Below are 15,476 nucleotides of genomic sequence, written 5' to 3'. Positions count from 1 at the left end.
TCGATATCTCAGCTCTGGAAGGGGGCTAGAGCCTCCATTTTTGCACTCAGGTCTAAGTCTCATGGCCCTCTATCAGAATCCAGAGTTTTGGGAAGATTGGAGAAACTTAATTTTTCGCCCCAAAAAAAAAAAAAAAAAACGTAAGGGGTACCACTGTCCTTTTTTTTTTCAGGCCGAATTTTTGAGTTTCGATATCTCAGCTCTGGAAAGGGCTAGAGCCTCCATTTTGGCACTCAGGACTAAGTCTCATGGCCCTCTATCAGAATCCAGAGTTTTGGGAAGATTGGAGAAACTTAATTTTTCGCCCAAAAAAAAAAAAACCGTAAGGGGTACCACTGTCGTTTTTTTTTCGGGCCGAATTTTTGAGTTTCGATATCTCAGCTCTGGAAGGGGCTAGAGCCTCCAATTTTGCACTCAGGTCTAAGTCTCATGGCTGGAAGGGGCTAGAGCCTCCATTTTTGCACTCAGGTCTAAGTCTCATGGCCCTCTATCAGAATCCAGAGTTTTGGGAAGATTGGAGAAACTTAATTTTTCGCCCCCCAAAAAAAACAAAAACATAAGGGGTACCACTGTCGTTTTTTTTTTTCGGGACGAATTTTTGATTTTCGATATCTCAGCTCTGGAAGGGGGCTAGAGCCTCCATTTTTGCACTCAGGTCTAAGTCTCATGGCCCTCTATCAGAATCCAGAGTTTTGGGAAGATTGGAGAAACTTAATTTTTCGCCCAAAAAAAAAAAAAACGTAAGGGGTACCACTGTCCTTTTTTTTTTCATGCCGAATTTTTGAGTTTCGATATCTCAGCTCTGGAAGGGGCTAGAGCCTCCATTGTGGCACTCAGGTCTAAGTCTCATGGCCCTCTATCAGAATCCAGAGTTTTGGGAAGATTGGAGAAACTTAATTTTTCGCCCAAAAAAAAAAAAACCGTTAGGGGTACCACTGTCGTTTTTTTTTCGGGCCGAATTTTTGAGTTTCGATATCTCAGCTCTGGAAGGGGCTAGAGCCTCCATTTTTGCACTCAGGTCTAAGTCTCATGGCCCTCTATCAGAATCCAGAGTTTTGGAAAGATTGGAGAAACTTAATTGTTCACCCAAAAAAAAAAAAACCTAAGGGGTACCACTGTCGTTTTTTTTTCGGGCCGAATTTTTGAGTTTCGATATCTCAGCTCTGGAAGGGGCTAGAGCCTCCATTTGTGCACTCAGGTCTAAGTCTCATGGCCCTCTATCAGAATCCAGAGTTTTGGAAAGATTGGAGAAACTTAATTTTTCGCCCAAAAAAAAAAACGTAAGGGGTACCACTGTCGTTTTTTTTTCGGGCCGAATTTTTGAGTTTCCATATCTCAGCTCTGGAAGGGGCTAGAGCCTCCATTTTTGCACTCAGGTCTAAGTCTCATGGCCCTATATCAGAACCCAGAGTTTTGGGAAGATTGGAGAAACTTAATTTTTCGCCCAAAAAAAAAAACGTAAGGGGTACCACTGTCGTTTTTTTTTCGGGCCGAATTTTTGAGTTTCAATATCTCAGCTCTGGAAGGGGCTAGAGCCTCCATTTTTGCACTCAGGTCTAAGTCTCATGGCCCTCTATCAGAATCCAGAGTTTTGGGAAGATTGGAGAAACTTAATTTTTCGCCCAAAAAAAAAAAACGTAAGGGGTACCACTGTCGTTTTTTTTTCGAGCCGAATTTTTGAGTTTCGATATCTCAGCTCTGGAAGGGGCTAGAGCCTCCATTTTTGCACTCAGGTCTAAGTCTCATGGCCCTCTATCAGAATCCAGGGTTTTGGGAAGATTGGAGAAACTTAATTTTTCGCCCCCAAAAAAAAAACGTAAGGGGTACCACGGTCAGTTTTTTTTCTGGGCCGAATTTTTGAGTTTCGATATCTCAGCTCTGGAAGGGGCTAGAGCCTCCATTTTTGCACTCAGGTCTAAGTCTCATGGCCCTCTATCAGAATCCAGAGTTTTGGGAAGATTGGAGAAACTTAATTTTTCGCCCAAAAAAAACAAACGTAAGGGGTACCACTGGCGTTTTTTTTTTCTGGCCGAATTTTTGAGTTTCGATATCTCAGCTCTGGAAGGGGCTAGAGCCTCCATTTGTGCACTCAGGTCTAAGTCTCATGGCCCTCTATCAGAATCCAGAGTTTTGGGAAGATTGGAGAAACGTAATTTTTCGCCCAAAAAAAAAAAACGTAAGGGGTACCACTGTCGTTTTTTTTTCGGGCCGAATTTTTGAGTTTCGATATCTCAGCTCTGGAAGGGGCTAGAGCCTCAGTTTTTGCACTCAGGTCTAAGTCTCATGGCCCTCTATCAGAATCCAGAGTTTTGGGAAGATTGGAGAAACTTAATTTTTCGCCCAAAAAAAAAAAACGTAAGGGGTACCATTGTCGTTTTTTTTTTTTCGGGCCGAATTTTTGAGTTTCGATATCTCAGCTCTGGAAGGGGCTAGAGCCTCCATTTTTGCACTCAGGTCTAAGTCTCATGGCCCTCTATCAGAATCCAGAGTTTTGGGAAGATTGGAGAAACTTAATTTTTCGCCCAAAAAAAAAAAAAGTAAGGGGTACCACTGTCGTTTTTTTTTCGGGCCGAATTTTTGAGTTTCGATATCTCAGCTCTGGAAGGGGCTAGAGCCTCCATTTTTGCACTCAGGTCTAAGTCTCATGGCCCTCTATCAGAATCCAGAGTTTTGGGAAGATTGGAGAAACTTAATTTTTCGCCCAAAAAAAAAAAACCGTAAGGGGTACCACTGTCGTTTTTTTTTTCGGGCCGAATTTTTGAGTTTCGATCTCTCAGCTCTGGAAGGGGCTAGAGCCTCCATTTTTGCACTCAGGTCTAAGTCTCATGGCCCTCTATCAGAATCCAGAGTTTTGGGAAGATTGGAGAAACTTAATTTTTCACCCAAAAAAAAAAAAAACGTAAGGGGTACCACTGTCGTTTTTTTTTCGGGCCGAATTTTTGAGTTTCGATATCTCAGCTCTGGAAGGGGCTAGAGCCTCCATTTTTGCACTCAGGTCTAAGTCTCATGGCCCTCTATCAGAATCCAGAGTTTTGGGAAGATTGGAGAAACTTAATTTTTCGCCCAAAAAAAAAAAAAACGTAAGGGGTACCACTGTCGTTTTTTTTTTCGGGCCGAATTTTTGAGTTTCGATATCTCAGCTCTGGAAGGGGCTAGAGCCTCCATTTTGGCACTCAGGTCTAAGTCTCATAGCCCTCTATCAGAATCCAGAGTTTGGGGAAGATTGGAGAAACTTAATTTTTCGCCCAAAAAAAAAATTGTAAGGGGTACCACTATCGTTTTTTTTTCTGGCCGAATTTTTGAGTTTCAATATCTCAGCTCTGGAAGGGGCTAGAGCCTCCATTTTTGCACTCAGGTCTAAGTCTCATGGCCCTCTATCAGAATCCAGAGTTTTGGGAAGATTGGAGAAACTTAATTTTTCGCCCAAAAAAAAAAACGTAAGGGGTACCACTGTCGTTTTTTTTTCGAGCCGAATTTTTGAGTTTCGATATCTCAGCTCTGGAAGGGGCTAGAGCCTCCATTTTTGCACTCAGGTCTAAGTCTCATGGCCCTCTATCAGAATCCAGAGTTTTGGGAAGATTGGAGAAACTTAATTTTTCGCCCAAAAAAAAAAAACGTAAGGGGTACCACTATCGTTTTTTTTTCTGGCCGAATTTTTGAGTTTCAATATCTCAGCTCTGGAAGGGGCTAGAGCCTCCATTTTTGCACTCAGGTCTAAGTCTCATGGCCCTCTATCAGAATCCAGAGTTTTGGGAAGATTGGAGAAACTTAATTTTTCGCCCAAAAAAAAAAACGTAAGGGGTACCACTGTCGTTTTTTTTTTTCGAGCCGAATTTTTGAGTTTCGATATCTCAGCTCTGGAAGGGGCTAGAGCCTCCATTTTTGCACTCAGGTCTAAGTCTCATTGCCCTCTATCAGAATCCAGAGTTTGGGGAAGATTGGAGAAACTTAATTTTTCGCCCAAAAAAAAAAAACGTAAGGGGTACCACTGTCGTTTTTTTTTTCGGGCCGAATTTTTGAGTTTCGATATCTCAGCTCTGGAAGGGGCTAGAGCCTCCATTTTTGCACTCAGGTCTAAGTCTCATGGCCCTCTATCAGAATCCAGAGTTTTGGGAAGATTGGAGAAACTTAATTTTTCGCCCAAAAAAAAAAAAACGTAAGGGGTACCACTGTCGTTTTTTTTTCGGGCCGAATTTTTGAGTTTCGATATCTCAGCTCTGGAAGGGGCTAGAGCCTCCATTTTGGCACTCAGGTCTAAGTCTCATGGCCCTCTATCAGAATCCAGAGTTTGGGGAAGATTGGAGAAACTTAATTTTTCGCCCCCAAAAAAAAAACGTAAGGGGTACCACGGTCAGTTTTTTTTCTGGGCCGAATTTTTGAGTTTCGATATCTCAGCTCTGGAAGGGGCTAGAGCCTCCATTTTTGCACTCAGGTCTAAGTCTCATGGCCCTCTATCAGAATCCAGAGTTTTGGGAAGATTGGAGAAACTTAATTTTTCGCCCAAAAAAAAAAAACGTAAGGGGTACCACTGTCGTTTTTTTTTTCGGGCCGAATTTTTGAGTTTCTATATGTCAGCTCTGGAAGGGGCTAGAGCCTCCATTTTTGCACTCAGGTCTAAGTCTCATGGCCCTCTATCAGAATCCAGAGTTTTGGGAAGATTGGAGAAACTTAATTTTTCGCCCCCAAAAAAAAAAAAACATAAGGGGTACCACTGTCGTTTTTTTTCGGGACGAATTTTTGAGTTTCGATATCTCAGCTCTGGAAGGGGCTAGAGCCTCCATTTGTGCACTCAGGTCTAAGTCTCATGGCCCTCTATCAGAATCCAGAGTTTTGGGAAGATTGGAGAAACTTAATTTTTCGCCCAAAAAAAAAAAAAACGTAAGGGGTACCACTGTCTTTTTTTTTTCGGGCCGAATTTTTGAGTTTCGATATCTCAGCTCTGGAAGGGGCTAGAGCCTCCATTTTTGCACTCAGGTCTAAGTCTCATGGCCCTCTATCAGAATCCAGAGTTTTGGGAAGATTGGAGAAACTTAATTTTTCGCCCAAAAAAAAAAACGTAAGGGGTACCACTGTCGTTTTTTTTTCGGGCCGAATTTTTGAGTTTCAATATCTCAGCTCTGGAAGGGGCTAGAGCCTCCATTTTTGCACTCAGGTCTAAGTCTCATGGCCCTCTATCAGAATCCAGAGTTTTGGGAAGATTGGAGAAACTTAATTTTTCGCCCAAAAAAAAAAAACGTAAGGGGTACCACTGTCGTTTTTTTTCGGGCTGGAATTTTTGAGTTTCGATATCTCAGCTCTGGAAGGGGCTAGAGCCTCCATTTTTGCACTCAGGTCTAAGTCTCATGGCCCTCTATCAGAATCCAGAGTTTTGGGAAGATTGGAGAAACTTAATTTTTCGCCCCCCCAAAAAAAACAAAAACATAAGGGGTACCACTGTCGTTTTTTTTTCGGGACGAATTTTTGATTTTCGATATCTCAGCTCTGGAAGGGGGCTAGAGCCTCCATTTTTGCACTCAGGTCTAAGTCTCATGGCCCTCTATCAGAATCCAGAGTTTTGGGAAGATTGGAGAAACTTAATTTTTCGCCCCAAAAAAAAAAAAAAAAAACGTAAGGGGTACCACTGTCCTTTTTTTTTTCAGGCCGAATTTTTGAGTTTCGATATCTCAGCTCTGGAAGGGGCTAGAGCCTCCATTTTGGCACTCAGGACTAAGTCTCATGGCCCTCTATCAGAATCCAGAGTTTTGGGAAGATTGGAGAAACTTAATTTTTCGCCCAAAAAAAAAAAACCGTAAGGGGTACCACTGTCGTTTTTTTTTCGGGCCGAATTTTTGAGTTTCGATATCTCAGCTCTGGAAGGGGCTAGAGCCTCCAATTTTGCACTCAGGTCTAAGTCTCATGGCCCTCTATCAGAATCCAGAGTTTTGGAAAGATTGGAGAAACTTAATTGTTCACCCAAAAAAATAAAAACCTAAGGGGTACCACTGTCGTTTTTTTTTCGGGCCGAATTTTTGAGTTTCGATATCTCAGCTCTGGAAGGGGCTAGAGCCTCCATTTTTGCACTCAGGTCTAAGTCTCATGGCCCTCTATCAGAATCCAGAGTTTTGGGAAGATTGGAGAAACTTAATTTTTCGCCCCCCAAAAAAAACAAAAACATAAGGGGTACCACTGTGGTTTTTTTTTTTCGGGACGAATTTTTGATTTTCGATATCTCAGCTCTGGAAGGGGGCTAGAGCCTCCATTTTTGCACTCAGGTCTAAGTCTCATGGCCCTCTATCAGAATCCAGAGTTTTGGGAAGATTGGAGAAACTTAATTTTTCGCCCAAAAAAAAAAAAAACGTAAGGGGTACCACTGTCCTTTTTTTTTTCAGGCCGAATTTTTGAGTTTCGATATCTCAGCTCTGGAAGGGGCTAGAGCCTCCATTTTGGCACTCAGGTCTAAGTCTCATGGCCCTCTATCAGAATCCAGAGTTTTGGGAAGATTGGAGAAACTTAATTTTTCGCCCAAAAAAAAAAAAACCGTAAGGGGTACCACTGTCGTTTTTTTTTCGGGCCGAATTTTTGAGTTTCGATATCTCAGCTCTGGAAGGGGCTAGAGCCTCCATTTTTGCACTCAGGTCTAAGTCTCATGGCCCTCTATCAGAATCCAGAGTTTTGGAAAGATTGGAGAAACTTAATTGTTCACCCAAAAAAAAAAAAACCTAAGGGGTACCACTGTCGTTTTTTTTTCGGGCCGAATTTTTGAGTTTCGATATCTCAGCTCTGGAAGGGGCTAGAGCCTCCATTTGTGCACTCAGGTCTAAGTCTCATGGCCCTCTATCAGAATCCAGAGTTTTGGAAAGATTGGAGAAACTTAATTTTTCGCCCAAAAAAAAAAACGTAAGGGGTACCACTGTCGTTTTTTTTTCGGGCCGAATTTTTGAGTTTCCATATCTCAGCTCTGGAAGGGGCTAGAGCCTCCATTTTTGCACTCAGGTCTAAGTCTCATGGCCCTATATCAGAACCCAGAGTTTTGGGAAGATTGGAGAAACTTAATTTTTCGCCCAAAAAAAAAAACGTAAGGGGTACCACTGTCGTTTTTTTTTCGGGCCGAATTTTTGAGTTTCGATATCTCAGCTCTGGAAGGGGCTAGAGCCTCCATTTTTGCACTCAGGTCTAAGTCTCATGGCCCTCTATCAGAATCCAGAGTTTTGGAAAGATTGGAGAAACTTAATTGTTCACCCAAAAAAAAAAAAACGTAAGGGGTACCACTGTCGTTTTTTTTTCGGGCCGAATTTTTGAGTTTCGATATCTCAGCTCTGGAAGGGCTAGAGCCTCCATTTGTGCACTCAGGTCTAAGTCTCATGGCCCTCTATCAGAATCCAGAGTTTTGGAAAGATTGGAGAAACTTAATTTTTCGCCCAAAAAAAAAAACGTAAGGGGTACCACTGTCGTTTTTTTTTCGGGCCGAATTTTTGAGTTTCCATATCTCAGCTCTGGAAGGGGCTAGAGCCTCCATTTTTGCACTCAGGTCTAAGTCTCATGGCCCTATATCAGAACCCAGAGTTTTGGGAAGATTGGAGAAACTTAATTTTTCGCCCAAAAAAAAAAACGTAAGGGGTACCACTGTCGTTTTTTTTTCGGGCCGAATTTTTGAGTTTCAATATCTCAGCTCTGGAAGGGGCTAGAGCCTCCATTTTTGCACTCAGGTCTAAGTCTCATGGCCCTCTATCAGAATCCAGAGTTTTGGGAAGATTGGAGAAACTTAATTTTTCGCCCAAAAAAAAAAAACGTAAGGGGTACCACTGTCGTTTTTTTTTCGAGCCGAATTTTTGAGTTTCGATATCTCAGCTCTGGAAGGGGCTAGAGCCTCCATTTTTGCACTCAGGTCTAAGTCTCATGGCCCTCTATCAGAATCCAGGGTTTTGGGAAGATTGGAGAAACTTAATTTTTCGCCCCCAAAAAAAAAACGTAAGGGGTACCACGGTCAGTTTTTTTTCTGGGCCGAATTTTTGAGTTTCGATATCTCAGCTCTGGAAGGGGCTAGAGCCTCCATTTTTGCACTCAGGTCTAAGTCTCATGGCCCTCTATCAGAATCCAGAGTTTTGGGAAGATTAAAGAAACTTAATTTTTCGCCCAAAAAAAACAAACGTAAGGGGTACCACTGGCGTTTTTTTTTTCTGGCCGAATTTTTGAGTTTCGATATCTCAGCTCTGGAAGGGGCTAGAGCCTCCATTTGTGCACTCAGGTCTAAGTCTCATGGCCCTCTATCAGAATCCAGAGTTTTGGGAAGATTGGAGAAACGTAATTTTTCGCCCAAAAAAAAAAAACGTAAGGGGTACCACTGTCGTTTTTTTTTCGGGCCGAATTTTTGAGTTTCGATATCTCAGCTCTGGAAGGGGCTAGAGCCTCAGTTTTTGCACTCAGGTCTAAGTCTCATGGCCCTCTATCAGAATCCAGAGTTTTGGGAAGATTGGAGAAACTTAATTTTTCGCCCAAAAAAAAAAAACGTAAGGGGTACCATTGTCGTTTTTTTTTTTTCGGGCCGAATTTTTGAGTTTCGATATCTCAGCTCTGGAAGGGGCTAGAGCCTCCATTTTTGCACTCAGGTCTAAGTCTCATGGCCCTCTATCAGAATCCAGAGTTTTGGGAAGATTGGAGAAACTTAATTTTTCGCCCAAAAAAAAAAAAAGTAAGGGGTACCACTGTCGTTTTTTTTTCGGGCCGAATTTTTGAGTTTCGATATCTCAGCTCTGGAAGGGGCTAGAGCCTCCATTTTTGCACTCAGGTCTAAGTCTCATGGCCCTCTATCAGAATCCAGAGTTTTGGGAAAATTGGAGAAACTTAATTTTTCGCCCAAAAAAAAAAAAACGTAAGGGGTACCACTGTCGTTTTTTTTTTCGGGCCGAATTTTTGAGTTTCGATCTCTCAGCTCTGGAAGGGGCTAGAGCCTCCATTTTTGCACGCAGGTCTAAGTCTCATGGCCCTCTATCAGAATCCAGAGTTTTGGGAAGATTGGAGAAACTTAATTTTTCACCCAAAAAAAAAAAAAACGTAAGGGGTACCACTGTCGTTTTTTTTTCGGGCTGAATTTTTGAGTTTCGATATCTCAGCTCTGGAAGGGGCTAGAGCCTCCATTTTTGCACTCAGGTCTAAGTCTCATGGCCCTCTATCAGAATCCAGAGTTTTGGGAAGATTGGAGAAACTTAATTTTTCGCCCAAAAAAAAAAAAACGTAAGGGGTACCACTGTCGTTTTTTTTTTGGGCCGAATTTTTGAGTTTCGATATCTCAGCTCTGGAAGGGGCTAGAGCCTCCATTTTGGCACTCAGGTCTAAGTCTCATAGCCCTCTATCAGAATCCAGAGTTTGGGGAAGATTGGAGAAACTTAATTTTTCGCCCAAAAAAAAATTGTAAGGGGTACCACTATCGTTTTTTTTTCTGGCCGAATTTTTGAGTTTCAATATCTCAGCTCTGGAAGGGGCTAGAGCCTCCATTTTTGCACTCAGGTCTAAGTCTCATGGCCCTCTATCAGAATCCAGAGTTTTGGGAAGATTGGAGAAACTTAATTTTTCGCCCAAAAAAAAAAACGTAAGGGGTACCACTGTCGTTTTTTTTTCGAGCCGAATTTTTGAGTTTCGATATCTCAGCTCTGGAAGGGGCTAGAGCCTCCATTTTTGCACTCAGGTCTAAGTCTCATGGCCCTCTATCAGAATCCAGAGTTTTGGGAAGATTGGAGAAACTTAATTTTTCGCCCAAAAAAAAAAAACGTAAGGGGTACCACTATCGTTTTTTTTTCTGGCCGAATTTTTGAGTTTCAATATCTCAGCTCTGGAAGGGGCTAGAGCCTCCATTTTTGCACTCAGGTCTAAGTCTCATGGCCCTCTATCAGAATCCAGAGTTTTGGGAAGATTGGAGAAACTTAATTTTTCGCCCAAAAAAAAAAACGTAAGGGGTACCACTGTCGTTTTTTTTTTCGAGCCGAATTTTTGAGTTTCGATATCTCAGCTCTGGAAGGGGCTAGAGCCTCCATTTTTGCACTCAGGTCTAAGTCTCATTGCCCTCTATCAGAATCCAGAGTTTGGGGAAGATTGGAGAAACTTAATTTTTCGCCCAAAAAAAAAAAACGTAAGGGGTACCACTGTCGTTTTTTTTTTCGGGCCGAATTTTTGAGTTTCGATATCTCAGCTCTGGAAGGGGCTAGAGCCTCCATTTTTGCACTCAGGTCTAAGTCTCATGGCCCTCTATCAGAATCCAGAGTTTTGGGAAGATTGGAGAAACTTAATTTTTCGCCCAAAAAAAAAAAAACGTAAGGGGTACCACTGTCGTTTTTTTTTCGGGCCGAATTTTTGAGTTTCGATATCTCAGCTCTGGAAGGGGCTAGAGCCTCCATTTTGGCACTCAGGTCTAAGTCTCATGGCCCTCTATCAGAATCCAGAGTTTGGGGAAGATTGGAGAAACTTAATTTTTCGCCCCAAAAAAAAAAACGTAAGGGGTACCACGGTCAGTTTTTTTTCTGGGCCGAATTTTTGAGTTTCGATATCTCAGCTCTGGAAGGGGCTAGAGCCTCCATTTTTGCACTCAGGTCTAAGTCTCATGGCCCTCTATCAGAATCCAGAGTTTTGGGAAGATTGGAGAAACTTAATTTTTCGCCCAAAAAAAAAAAAACGTAAGGGGTACCACTGTCGTTTTTTTTTTCGGGCCGAATTTTTGAGTTTCTATATGTCAGCTCTGGAAGGGGCTAGAGCCTCCATTTTTGCACTCAGGTCTAAGTCTCATGGCCCTCTATCAGAATCCAGAGTTTTGGGAAGATTGGAGAAACTTAATTTTTCGCCCCCAAAAAAAAAAAACATAAGGGGTACCACTGTCGTTTTTTTTTCGGGACGAATTTTTGAGTTTCGATATCTCAGCTCTGGAAGGGGCTAGAGCCTCCATTTGTGCACTCAGGTCTAAGTCTCATGGCCCTCTATCAGAATCCAGAGTTTTGGGAAGATTGGAGAAACTTAATTTTTCGCCCAAAAAAAAAAAAAAACGTAAGGGGTACCACTGTCTTTTTTTTTTTCGGGCCGAATTTTTGAGTTTCGATATCTCAGCTCTGGAAGGGGCTAGAGCCTCCATTTTTGCACTCAGGTCTAAGTCTCATGGCCCTCTATCAGAATCCAGAGTTTTGGGAAGATTGGAGAAACTTAATTTTTCGCCCAAAAAAAAAAACGTAAGGGGTACCACTGTCGTTTTTTTTTCGGGCCGAATTTTTGAGTTTCAATATCTCAGCTCTGGAAGGGGCTAGAGCCTCCATTTTTGCACTCAGGTCTAAGTCTCATGGCCCTCTATCAGAATCCAGAGTTTTGGGAAGATTGGAGAAACTTAATTTTTCGCCCAAAAAAAAAAAACGTAAGGGGTACCACTGTCGTTTTTTTTTCAAGCCGAATTTTTGAGTTTCGATATCTCAGCTCTGGAAGGGGCTAGAGCCTCCATTTTTGCACTCAGGTCTAAGTTTCATTGCCCTCTATCAGAATCCAGAGTTTGGGGAAGATTGGAGAAACTTAATTTTTCGCCCAAAAAAAAAAACTAAAGGGGTACCACTGTCGTTTTTTTTTCGAGCCGAATTTTAGAGTTTCGATATCTCAGCTCTGGAAGGGGCTAGAGCCTCCATTTTTGCACTCAGGTCTAAGTCTCATGGCCCTCTATCAGAATCCAGAGTTTTGGGAAGATTGGAGAAACGTAATTTTTCGCCCAAAAAAAAAAAAACCGTAAGGGGTACCACTGTCTTTTTTTTTTCGGGCAGAATTTTTGAGTTTCGATATCTCAGCTCTGGAAGGGGCTAGAGCCTCCATTTGTGCACTCAGGTCTAAGTCTCATGGCCCTCTATCAGAATCCAGAGTTTTGGAAAGATTGGAGAAACTTAATTTTTCGCCCCAAAAAAAAAAACGTAAGGGGTACCACTGTCGTTTTTTTTTCGGGCCGAATTTTTGAGTTTCCATATCTCAGCTCTGGAAGAGGCTAGAGCCTCCATTTTTGCACTCAGGTCTAAGTCTCATGGCCCTCTATCAGAATCCAGGGTTTTGGGAAGATTGGAGAAACTTAGTTTTTCGCCCCCCCAAAAAAAACGTAAGGGGTACCACGGTCAGTTTTTTTTCTGGGCAGAGTTTTTGAGTTTCGATATCTCAGCTCTGGAAGGGGCTAGAGCCTCCATTTTTGCACTCAGGTCTAAGTCTCATGGCCCTCTATCAGAATCCAGAGTTTTGGGAAGATTGGAGAAACTTAATTTTTCGCCCAAAAAAAAAAAACCGTAAGGGGTACCACTGTCGTTTTTTTTTCGGGCCGAATTTTTGAGTTTCGATATCTCAGCTCTGGAAGGGGCTAGAGCCTCCATTTTGGCACTCAGGTCTAAGTCTCATGGCCCTCTATCAGAATCCAGAGTTTGGGGAAGATTGGAGAAACTTAATTTTTCGCCCCCCAAAAATAAACGTAAGGGGTACCACTGTCGTTTTTTTTTTCGGGCCGAATTTTTGAGTTTCCATATCTCAGCTCTGGAAGGGGCTAGAGCCTCCATTTTTGCACGCAGGTCTAAGTCTCATGGCCCTCTATCAGAATCCAGAGTTTTGGGAAGATTGGAGAAACTTAATTTTTCGCCCAAAAAAAAAAACCTAAGGGGTACCACTGTCGTTTTTTTTTTCGGGCCGAATTTTTGAGTTTCAATATCTCAGCTCTGGAAGGGGCTAGAGCCTCCATTTTTGCACTCAGGTCTAAGTCTCATGGCCCTCTATCAGAATCCAGAGTTTTGGGAAGATTGGAGAAACTTAATTTTTCGCCCAAAAAAAAAAACGTAAGGGGTACCACTGTCGTTTTTTTTTTCGAGCCGAATTTTTGAGTTTCGATATCTCAGCTCTGGAAGGGGCTAGAGCCTCCATTTTTGCACTCAGGTCTAAGTCTCATTGCCCTCTATCAGAATCCAGAGTTTGGGGAAGATTGGAGAAACTTAATTTTTCGCCCAAAAAAAAAAAAACTTAAGGGGTACCACTGTCGTTTTTTTTTTCGAGCCGAATTTTAGAGTTTCGATATCTCAGCTCTGGAAGGGGCTAGAGCCTCCATTTTTGCACTCAGGTCTAAGTCTCATGGCCCTCTATCAGAATCCAGAGTTTTGGGAAGATTGGAGAAACGTAATTTTTCGCCCAAAAAAAAAAAACCGTAAGGGGTACCACTGTCTTTTTTTTTTTCGGGCCGAATTTTTGAGTTTCGATATCTCAGCTCTGGAAGGGGCTAGAGCCTCCATTTGTGCACTCAGGTCTAAGTCTCATGGCCCTCTATCAGAATCCAGAGTTTTGGAAAGATTGGAGAAACTTAATTTTTCGCCCAAAAAAAAAAACGTAAGGGGTACCACTGTCGTTTTTTTTTCGGGCCGAATTTTTGAGTTTCCATATCTCAGCTCTGGAAGGGGCTAGAGCCTCCATTTTTGCACTCAGGTCTAAGTCTCATGGCCCTCTATCAGAATCCAGAGTTTTGGGAAGATTGGAGAAACTTAATTTTTCGCCCAAAAAAAAAAAAACGTAAGGGGTACCACTGTCGTTTTTTTTTCGGGCCGAATTTTTGAGTTTCGATATCTCAGCTATGGAAGGGGCTAGAGCCTCCATTTTGGCACTCAGGTCTAAGTCTCATGGCCCTCTATCAGAATCCAGAGTTTGGGGAAGATTGGAGAAACTTAATTTTTCGCCCCCCAAAAATAAACGTAAGGGGTACCACTGTCGTTTTTTTTTTCGGGCCGAATTTTTGAGTTTCCATATCTCAGCTCTGGAAGGGGCTAGAGCCTCCATTTTTGCACGCAGGTCTAAGTCTCATGGCCCTCTATCAGAATCCAGAGTTTTGGGAAGATTGGAGAAACTTAATTTTTCGCCCAAAAAAAAAAACGTAAGGGGTACCACTGTCGTTTTTTTTTTCGGGCCGAATTTTTGAGTTTCAATATCTCAGCTCTGGAAGGGGCTAGAGCCTCCATTTTTGCACTCAGGTCTAAGTCTCATGGCCCTCTATCAGAATCCAGAGTTTTGGGAAGATTGGAGAAACTTAATTTTTCGCCCAAAAAAAAAACGTAAGGGGTACCACTGTCGTTTTTTTTTCGAGCCGAATTTTTGAGTTTCGATATCTCAGCTCTGGAAGGGGCTAGAGCCTCCATTTTTGCACTCAGGTCTAAGTCTCATTGCCCTCTATCAGAATCCAGAGTTTGGGGAAGATTGGAGAAACTTAATTTTTCGCCCAAAAAAAAAAAAACTTAAGGGGTACCACTGTCGGTTTTTTTTTCGAGCCGAATTTTAGAGTTTCGATATCTCAGCTCTGGAAGGGGCTAGAGCCTCCATTTTTGCACTCAGGTCTAAGTCTCATGGCCCTCTATCAGAATCCAGAGTTTTGGGAAGATTGGAGAAACGTAATTTTTCGCCCAAAAAAAAAACCGTAAGGGGTACCACTGTCTTTTTTTTTTCGCGCCAAATTTTTGAGTTTCGATATCTCAGCTATGGAAGGGGCTAGAGCCTCCATTTTTGCACTCAGGTCTAAGTCTCATGGCCCTCTATCAGAATCCAGAGTTTGGGGAAGATTGGAGAAACTTAATTTTTCGCCCCAAAAAAAAAAAACGTAAGGGGTACCACGGTCAGTTTTTTTTCTGGGCCGAATTTTTGAGTTTCGATATCTCAGCTCTGGAAGGGGCTAGAGCCTCCATTTTTGCACTCAGGTCTAAGTCTCATGGCCCTCTATCAGAATCCAGAGTTTTGGGAAGATTGGAGAAACTTAATTTTTCGCCCAAAAAAAAAAAACGTAAGGGGTACCACTGTCGTTTTTTTTTTCGGGCCGAATTTTTGAGTTTCTATATGTCAGCTCTGGAAGGGGCTAGAGCCTCCATTTTTGCACTCAGGTCTAAGTCTCATGGCCCTCTATCAGAATCCAGAGTTTTGGGAAGATTGGAGAAACTTAATTTTTCGCCCCCAAAAAAAAAAAAACATAAGGGGTACCACTGTCGTTTTTTTTTCGGGACGAATTTTTGAGTTTCGATATCTCAGCTCTGGAAGGGGCTAGAGCCTCCATTTGTGCACTCAGGTCTAAGTCTCATGGCCCTCTATCAGAATCCAGAGTTTTGGGAAGATTGGAGAAACTTAATTTTTCGCCCAAAAAAAAAAAAAAACGTAAGGGGTACCACTGTCTTTTTTTTTTTCGGGCCGAATTTTTGAGTTTCGATATCTCAGCTCTGGAAGGGGCTAGAGCCTCCATTTTTGCACTCAGGTCTAAGTCTCATGGCCCTCTATCAGAATCCAGAGTTTTGGGAAGATTGGAGAAACTTAATTTTTCGCCCAAAAAAAAAAACGTAAGGGGTACCACTGTCGTTTTTTTTTCGGGCCGAATTTTTGAGTTTCAATATCTCAGCTCTGGAAGGGGCTAGATGCTCCATTTTTGCACTCAGGTCTAAGTCTCATGGCCCTCTATCAGAATCCAGAGTTTTGGGAAGATTGGAGAAACTTAA

General features: G+C 42.3%; 1 protein-coding gene across 1 annotated transcript in view; it reads left to right on the top strand.

The window, feature by feature from the left end:
* The window catches only part of LOC120468930 (b(0,+)-type amino acid transporter 1), a 61,585-nt gene that overhangs the window by 37,833 nt on the left and 8,276 nt on the right, over positions 1 to 15,476 (top strand). The gene's annotated exons all lie outside the window — the stretch shown is intronic.

This window comes from Pimephales promelas, chromosome 1, assembly GCF_988280905.1.
Source record: "Pimephales promelas chromosome 1, fPimPro1.hap1.1, whole genome shotgun sequence".
NCBI lineage: Eukaryota > Metazoa > Chordata > Actinopteri > Cypriniformes > Leuciscidae > Pimephales > Pimephales promelas.
Note: the sequence above shows the minus strand (reverse complement) of the source record. Positions and strands in the feature narration are given on the sequence as shown.